Genomic DNA, 9658 nt, shown 5'->3' with positions numbered 1-9658 from the left:
GACAGGCCAATGACGGGGCGCGGACGGCGGGAAGGGGCGGAGCGCCGTCGCTAGGAGACAGGCAGGGCCGGCACAATGGCGGCCTCTGGTGGTGTCTCTTTACGGCAGCGCCCGCTGCTTCCCGCCCGAGTCCTCCCGCTGGAGGGCGGGCTGGAGAGCACGAAGGACCGTGTCCTGGCGGGGTTTTCGCGCTGCTGCAGTTTTCTTCTCCGAGCGCGAGGACCGCAGCCCGTTCCCCCTGTGGCAGCCGCCATGGTAAGGCCCGGCCCCGCCGCCACCCGCCGGAGGAGGCCGCGCCCCGGGCTGTCAGGGGCTCGGTACGGCCGCTGAGAGCTTGCCCACCGCCCGCCCAAGCCCTCGTATAAGCGACTTCAAAACGTTTGTTACAACTCCTTGCTGTGTTTTCGGGTTATGGGAGTTGAAACCGTGTCCCGGTGGCTGAGGGCCGGTGGGAGCTGGCTGTGTGACTGCTCCTGCCTCCCACAGAGCTGAAATCGTTTAAGTACAAACCAGTAAGGATTTTTTTTCCTAATGCTTTTGGGTCCCTCAGAAATGTTTCTGTGTGTTCGTGGAAAGTCAAGACTCATAGAAAGACCGAATCAAGCTCTTGCCTAAAACAGCCTGAGCTGTTTGCGGTTCAGGTGGCCATTTACAAATACACCTGCTCTCGTCTTCCTTCTGCGTTCGGTTGAGTGAAATAACAAACATTCTTTCTGCTTGGAAAACTCATGTGAGTTACTCAGGCTTATGTGAAGGTGAACATGTTGCTGCTGAAAGTTAATTCCAGTTTGCTGAAAGTATCAGGTCAGGTTGTGTATAAATGTTTTTATTCGTTTGAGATCAGTAGTTATTTTATAAGGTCTGGAAAAGATATGGTATTTTTTGAAAAAAACACTTAAAACAGCTTTTAAAACTATTCTAGGGGCAGAAAATATTCCACTTCTTAACTGACCTTAGGCAAGTAAAGGGAGTTGCTTACTACAGAGAGCTTCTATTTAGGGCATGCTTGAGGCCCCAGGCTTATTTATTTGATAAATGTTCTGTTATTTTTTCAAAAGTGAATACCAGTTTCTTATAAAGGCTGAGAAATGGCTGAAGGAGGTATTTTGCAGACCTATAGTGGATACGGTTTCTTTCAAGTGGGTTAAAGGTCCTTTGGGTATTTGCTTTCCTAAAACTGTTGGGGTATTATTTCTACTTCAGTCCAAAACTTTCAAGCTATTTTGTGATGATTACTATGAAGTGGTTGAAAGGCTTAAAATTCTCTGAAGGAGCGAACTGGCGTTTTCTGTAATGCAAGGTTTTTAGGAAGGCAAACCTATCTATATTTGATCATCTGACTTCTCAAAGAGAATATATGTTGACATGTGATTAATAAATGAAGTGATATGCAGACCTAATCTTCTTTTACCATTAAATATATAAGTACTGAAGATATATGCATCTTGCAGGTGGGAGGAAGTTCTCTGAAGGGCTTGAAAGAGTTTAAATCCAAGTGGGCTTTATGGTTTTTGGAAATTCTCTCAGGAGGTCCAAGACTTCAGTACAGCCTAGGTGATAACTATCCTGAGAAGAATGCTTTGTTTTCAGTGAAGTCTACCAGCTTGTTTGTTGTCCAAGAATCTTCCTAATAGGAAGGTTGAATGATTTATTTAGCTTTCAGGCAGCATTCCTGGCACCACTTCTAGCTAGCTCTACTGATAGCCTACAACTGAACACACAAGTCAAAGAAGTCATCCTACGTCCTCTGAGACGGAGTGTTTTTCTGTCTCTACGTTTTCTGCTTATGAACGTGTTTGTTTTGCATTTGCTATAAGTATTATTTCTAAAGTGCTTTATGCCTTTCTTTAAAAATGGAGGGAGGATGAGTTGCACTTTAAGTGGTGGCAAATTGCAAAAAGCCAACACCTGCTCCATGCAGCATTTTACCCTCCCCTATATCACAGTGTTTTCTTTATAATGCTTATAACATTAGAGCTTGTCACATCTGCCAGGAGTAGAAGATAAGATGAGTTTAAAGCCCTTTGAGGTAAAATTAGTATATTTGTGAGGCAAAAATAGAGTCATGTATCTACTCCCATGAGGAAGTTTAGCTGACGGATGCGATAGATAATGCTGCAGTTGTTCAGAACAAGGCATTTTGTTAGCCAACGATATGTCTAATACAGTTGCACCCAACAACGAACTGCGATCTGATGTGCATAAATTCTGGTCCCTTCTACCTGAAATGAACACCACTGTGGATTTGCTTTCAGAGGTAGGTCTTTGTGTTATAGCTATGAGAAACCGCAGTTGTTTTCATTATCTTTATACATCTTGGAGTAATGCTGTGGAATTACAGTAGACCGTGTGGAAAATAGAGATTATAAGAGGATTTTGTTCAGCAAAAATTGTTCGTATGTACGGGCTTTTTTAACTGTTTAGAAACATTGGCTAAATATTGGCAAGAGCCTTGTGTGTGTTTTCACCAAGAGTGAGATTCACCAAAGTAGCAGTTAGCCTGAGTTGCTCTAAATATGGTGATCCAGAGCCGATTTTAAAAGCACTTTGCACATCCTCCCTGTTTCGGTGTTAATGGTTGTCATTAGCAGTATTCATTGCTCTATTGTCACACAAGGAGGAAGCAGCTTTCCTGGGAAGCCTCTGCAGTTTTGTTCCTTCATTTGAAGGAGTGTGAGTGTAAAACAGAGGGACTGTTTTCTGCATCGACGAGTTTTATCGTCTTTCTTACTCCGTATATGCATCAAAACCTGTATTCATTGTACTTTCTCCCATTGTACTTCTCACTGGTTTATTATGGGTTTGTTTCATTCTCCCTATGACTTACCTTTGGAAATCAACTGAAATTGGTTTTATTAGAAGAATCTTTGTACTTCGGAAGGCTGGAATGAATGATAAGAAAGGCAAGATCAAAAAGAAGTGTGGTTAGAGGTGCAGAGATTTTTAATAAAAATGTGTTTTGCATAGTAGGCTCTTGTATTTCTAGAAGTCTCAATGGAAGTCAGCATGAGGGAACTTGAGGGAGCTCTTGGATGTGAAGGTGGAATGACCAAATAGTGTGTGTATCTTTCTCCTCTAAAGCACTGTTCACTTACACAGAATCTAACTTTCAGGTTTCTACTTGTTGTCTATTTAACTTTCTTCCTCAGACCTGTGCTAACTACTGGTAGAGTGAATGCATCTAAAAACCACTGTTTTGACCATCATTATAATGACCTTGATTTGAATGTCTATTAGACAAGAAAAAGTAATTTGTTCAAAAATGAGGGCGAAAGCATCAATCCCAAATCTCGTGCCACAGCCCTTCTGAAAGAAAATGAATTGGTTTTCTGTGCTGCAAACTCTTAACTATAAATCAATCTGTTGCTACTCTGATATTCTTGTATAATTGTCCATGAATGCAAACTCAAGTACTTCAAGTATTCACAGATGCAGAACATCAGAAATAAAGATTATAGTAAATCACATCTCATGAATATGCATATTTTGTTGCCAGTAAGTAATCGGAGTTATCTAAATTAAAATTCAAAATTACATATCACGAAGGAAGCTTTCTTCTTTTTTTTTTTCTTTTTTGAGTTGGAAAACATTTGCAGTAGTCTTCCTGTCATTACTATGCACATAATAATCACATGAAGCACATGATACCTCTTTTTATGCTGCTTGTTTTAAATAGCTTTTATTTCTTCAATTGCTGTTAAAAATAGACTGAGAACTCTAAAAAGCAGTGGGCCACAGAGCTGGTTGGAAGCCACTGTCAGCAGCCAAAGCCGCTGGCCTGTTTTGTGTTCTTGCAATAAGGATTCTGGACTGAAATGACACTAAGGAAAACCAATTAATCTCAGTTAAATGTAATGTACAGGTTTTGATTTAAAAACATTTCTAGGGCTTAGACGCTTAGCAAGTGGAAGTACAAAACACCTTCATCAGTGTATGTAATTAACTTCCTGGTGTGGAGTCTAGGCTGCTGTTAATCACTTGGGTAACAGCTGTGAGCAGTGGCTTGCTCTGAGGTGCCAGACTTTGTGCTGAAGTGAGTGCACGTACTACATCTGCTCTGCAGCCTGCTGTGTCGGGGTAGAATACTCTTCAAGAAGGCGGCAGCAAACAAGTGAGGGCACCAGTAACTTCTTAAATATGTTGCAGCTGTTCCCTGGTAGCTCTGGCAGATATGAGATAGAGGATTAAGACTAGTTAGCTAAAGGTGTTATATCTTCTAGATGTCTATCCTATCTCATTGGTGGCTGTCAGTCCTCAGGGAAGAACATCCAGTTTTCTTGTGAATCAGTCTGGTGACTGAAGGCACATTGATCCCAGTGTGTATGGCTGTGCCAAGCTGAGGAGCGTGCTGGTCCTGGGACTGCTGCAGGGACACATGGCAATCCTGCCATAGAAGCAGAGTGGATAGTTGTGGGAGTGACATCTTCATCTCTTTTCTATTTCATCTATGTCTGTCTGACTTTCAGAAATCTGTGTAAATGTCTATTTAATCCCTAATGCCAGAGAGCACCAGTAGGTCTTAATTACCTGGACCAGCCTCACCTGGGACTTCCACCCAAACTCCCTGCCCAGGGGTCCAGGAGCCCCACTTAAGCTCAGAGCTATGGTCTAGGAAGGACTGTGGTCAGCCTTCTCGCCTGCTTGTCCAGACTGGTTGACTGGACTTCTCAGATTGACCTTGAATTTGCCCTGCCACCTCTCATTTGTTTGGTAATCAAGGGACTGTCAGCATAACCTGTGGCTGTCACTAGACTGGCTCTGCTCGCTCTGCTGTGGGGCGGTGTCTTTGTTGATGAGGTCCTGCCCTGCCTTTGCCAGGGTGGTTGTCCTCAGGTTCTGGCTAGTATTCCCCGGTGGAGTGATGTTGTTCCCTGTCTCTTTGATCTTTATAAATTGGTCCTCAAAACTTTCGTCTAATTCTATAGAAAATCCTGTGTCTGTTCTGCTTCACTTTGTCTAGAAAAGCCTTGTATTAAAAGGAAAAATCCTACATGTCTTGCTGCAAGTAGTATAATTATAAACAAAAGATCTTTAATCCAAAGGAAGTTTTCATGGCGAAGTCTTAGTACTTTTTAGTACATAGTTTTCTCATTATCCTTCTACTGTACTTGTATTGAATAACATTCACAATTCCCCCTACAAGTTTATATAAGATTTGAAAAATGCTTCTGTAAGGATACTTGCTGAAAAGAGTAGGGCTTCCTTTTCTGTGAGCTGTTCTGGACAAAAGCAATTATTTATAGTAAATAGGCAGAGGACAGATCCTATAGCTAAGTCCTTTGGAGACTATAAACCTGTTGTTATCAGCTAGAGGAATTTCTGCTGTGGCAGAAATATGATTATTGTGTACTGGTTTATAAACAGATACTGACTTGCCTGAACAACATCAGGAAACGCTGCAACATGGTTGTTTTAATTGGAGAATCGTGTGTATGCAGTCTGAGTCCTTGGGAGTGAGAAATGACTCACCCACACACACACCCCCACCCCCTGTCCCCATGGAGAGAGACTTTTGTATAATGTTTTATGACTATAGCATCAGAATTAAGATAAAGCTTCTCAAATATATTTTTCCTGGGATTTCAGTAAATGAAAAGATTACTGTAAGAGCCAGAAAGGTTTCTTCCCCCCTGCTTCTCTTATGTCTCATGTACAATTCAGATAGACCCCCCATGCATAAGAAGAATCAGGATTTTGATTACACTTGTCAGTAATTATGTTGTGATTTTTCCCTTATTGTAATAATTGTCCTGAGTTAGTGCATTAATATAATTGTAAAGAAATGTGTATGAGAAAGAAAGGGAGAGAAAAGGAAGGAGGTGAGGCTTCCCGAGTAAATGTGAGACCCTGTAAGAGATTTGCTTTTTCTGGTGTTATTCCTTTACTGAAGCTCATTGTAACAAACATGCCAGAGAAGAAAGAGTAAAGATCTCTTGCATGGATTTAAATATGAGTGCTTGTGAATATAGCCTGGGCGGCTAAGGAGACAAGTCTCCAAGCCATTTGGACCTGCTTTAGGGAAAGTCTGTTCATAATTTAAAGTACAGCATAGGCACAGGACAACAGTAGGATTCTAGTTTCAAAGGCCTCATTTAAGCTTACAGAGATCCAGGTTCTTAAAGGTGTTTACGCATCTAACTCCCACTATTCTTAATGTAAAGGATTTAGATGTCTAAACTTCATTGAAGAACAAAGGTCATCGAGATCAGAGGAGGCATCAGTTAGCCCTGATATTGATACATTGAATGATCTGACTGAAGCTGAGATTAAATGATTTCAAAAGTTTCCTGTGACTTTTACTTTCCGTTGCATTCTTCAGCTTTTCAACAGAAAGAACTCTACAGGCCAAAAAGGCAGGCAATGAGCTCTGCATTTCGTTGCTATAAATCAGTTGGGAGGAGGATGCTGTCAGATTGAATATGGAGATTGTAACACTTTCCATAAATACCAAAATTTGGAATGGATCTAGATGTTGTAACTAACACTTACTTAATGTTCTTATGCTGATCTTAGTCAAACATCTGTTCCATACTCTCTTTTCCCCCTATTTTCTTAATAAAGAAAATTTAAAAGGTAATACAGGATATCTACTTTCTAAAACTGGATAACTTTTTACTGCGTACTAATGTGAAATTGCTGAGCTGAGCAGAGGTGCATTTCTCCACCTTGATTGCAATGATAATGCACAAACCCCTGTTCTAGATAGGGATAATAGCAGTCCCCTAACTATTTTATTAGTGTATTGGAAAAACATATGATCTAATTACCTCAGTCTCTTCTATGTATCTATCTGATTTGTATGCTTGCTTATGTTTATTGTGATCTCTTTGAGTTGTTTTTGTAATGCATTGATTTTTTAAAAATAATTTCTTCTTACTCCAAAGGTATTTAAATTGAAAGTCATTCAGGAAAATTCTTTGCTATTTCACACCCTTTCCCCCAGCCTTTGTTAAGACAGTTAACATGTATCATAAAGAGGACCAGTGTGTAGTTATCTGTCCTAGAAGAAAAGAGCATGGAGTATGAAATCTTAGATGCTGTGTTGGAAACCTAAAAAATTGCAGCAGTCCTGAGCTCTTCATGATTACATCTTCTCTGCCCTTAGTTTTCAGCTAGGTATTTCCTCCCATTTTGAGAATATTCAGGTCTGTTTTTCTAGGAAGAGTGTGTCAGCTGGATTCAGAACACAGCATAGTTTTCTGAATAGACAGGGAAAGTTTAGACCGGGGATTACTAATAAGCTTGCCAAGGTGTGTGTATTTTTGGTTGGTTGTTTGGTTTTTTTTTAATTGCCCCTATGAGGAGCAGTCTGGGGACAGCGTTAATTTTCTTCAGAGAAAACTGTTTGAAACACTTCAGTTATTACAAGACAGTACAAAGTCATGTTTCACTATTTTATTTTTTTTGGCTTGCAAACTAAATGTTTCTCGTGGTTGTGAGAGTGCTGCACAGTTGCTCTAGGCTTACTGATAATGAGCTGATTGTTCCTGAGCACCCTGGTACACCAGTTTGTGAACACTACTAGCTGCGTTTTGACATCATGGAAATATGCGCTTTGTCATTTCTGTAAAGAAAAAATATTAGGAAGCAAAGTAATCGAATTTGGAAACTTTTTACAAAAAAATCTACATTTCAGTAAATCCCAAACGAATGTAACTTGAAAGATTGAGAGCTCAGGGGATTAAAAATGGTTGAAAATAGTTTGACAAAAGCAATACTTGGGGATCTTTTGTTTCATGCTTGGTTGATGAACACGAAGAGATGGACCAAACAAGTGTTTTTGGTTTTTGAGTGGCAGATCCTTGATGGATCACATAGTACTTGTAAATAAGCAAAAATAGAGAGAAAAGATTGTTGGGGGAAAATAAAAAAAGTAACTGGCTGAAGGCGTTCTCCCCGCCTTACCCTCCAAAAGCAAGGTCACAGCCTGGCAGTACTGTTCTGGGGAATTCACCTTTATTGGTTTTGTGTCGCAAAGATTAGGTGCTCTCTGAATTGAATGCATTGAAATGTGGGGTTAGGTTTCCCGCCATTCACTCCTCAGTTCTGAGCTGATCCTCCTCCCCATCCCAAAGATCTGATCTCATGGCTAATATTTTTTTAACTCATTAGTGTCTTGATTTCACTATAGGGTAGTATTTACAGCTTAAGCTTTTTCCTTTGACTCTAGTTCCATCCAACCTCAAGAGCCATTAAGTCAGATATATTTGCGAATAAATTAATTCTATGGTGGAGTTATTTTAAACTTTTTGATTGACAAATTTAGCTGTCTCATGATTCTAATGCAAATTCCTTTTTATGACCTTTACAGTTATGGGATTGAGAGTGTGTTTCTACACAAATGTCTTGTCCCTGGTCGTGCATGAATGGCCTCTCTTGGCCTAGCTTTAGCACTTATGTGGCAAGTTGACTGGAGAGCAGATTCAGTTAAAACCTATTTTTTTTCCTGAATCATTGGATTAAAGTGACGGTAGAACAGTATCTTTAAGGGTTGGATCCTGCAAATGTCTTAGCTTGATGGAAAGGAAGAAGCCTTTTAAGCCAGGCCTATACTTGTACCTTGCTGAAGACTGTCCTTCAATAAACCTTGCTGCTGTTCTTTTCAAAATTGGAGCTCTGTGACATTCTGCAAAGTGTCCCATAAATAATCTGAGTATACAGAAGATTGCTTCATGTTAGATTGGAATAACTCGTTCTCCCAGCACCCCAGTAAAGAGTGATACATCTTTTTTGAAGAGGAAATAGTTCGATTTGTGTTACCTGTGTTGGATTTTCAAGATGAGAGGTCCTACTAATGGCCTGATGTGCCTTACTAAATGAATGGGTTAAGTAGTTCAGGTAGTAGTTTAAACAATCAAGAGTTAAATATCTTTTTCCAAGCCACAGATTTAGAGTGCAGCAGCTTGCAAGTCAGTCAGCATCTATGCTATTGTGGGAACTCAGTGTTTAGTACACAGCTCAGAACATGAAGCATTAGGATATTTCAGTTCATGTGCAGAGCTACATCCTTCTTTTCAAAAGCTGTTTTAGGAAAAAAAATGGACTGGTTTTCACAAAGGCAGAGCTGTGATTAAAAGACAGTCTGCTTGCCTGATTGAGCCTTTTGGTTTAGCAGAGATCTTCAGATAACCTAATGAAGCAAATTTTGTTCTTGCAGTGGGAAACCATAGCAACCTGCCACTTTAGAATGCATGGTATATAATCTGTCTGTCCTTCAGATAGTATTTTGCAGTCCAGAAATAGTCATGGTTTCCTAACGTGTGAATGTAAATGTCAGACAAATGTAGCTGGAGTGACAGTGTTGTCTCCGAGGTAAACATGATCCCTGTTGTGCTGCTTGTCTGGTGCTGCACATCTGGAAAGCAGGTTCCAGATGAGGGTGAAGGTAGTCTATTTTTTAAATTATTTTTACTTTTTAATAAATAGGTTACAGAGGTGCTCTGAAAATTGGTAATTGAAAGAGATGGCTGCAATCCCCTTAGTGGCAATCTTACACTGCCCTCCAACCCATACATGTCCCTACTTATTTTTTGGCACAGTTTTCCTAAATGACAGTATTTGAAATTCAAAGCTCTTTCATTACTGGTCTCTTTGACAACATTTTGTTCAGGCTTAAACAACCGTAGAAGGAGTCAGCAATTGCAAGTGCCCTGCAACT

The sequence above is a fragment of the Rissa tridactyla genome, chromosome 11, assembly GCF_028500815.1.
Source record: "Rissa tridactyla isolate bRisTri1 chromosome 11, bRisTri1.patW.cur.20221130, whole genome shotgun sequence".
In the NCBI taxonomy this organism is placed as follows: domain Eukaryota; kingdom Metazoa; phylum Chordata; class Aves; order Charadriiformes; family Laridae; genus Rissa; species Rissa tridactyla.
The sequence above is the reverse complement of the archived record's forward strand: the minus strand, read 5'-3'. Positions refer to the sequence as shown.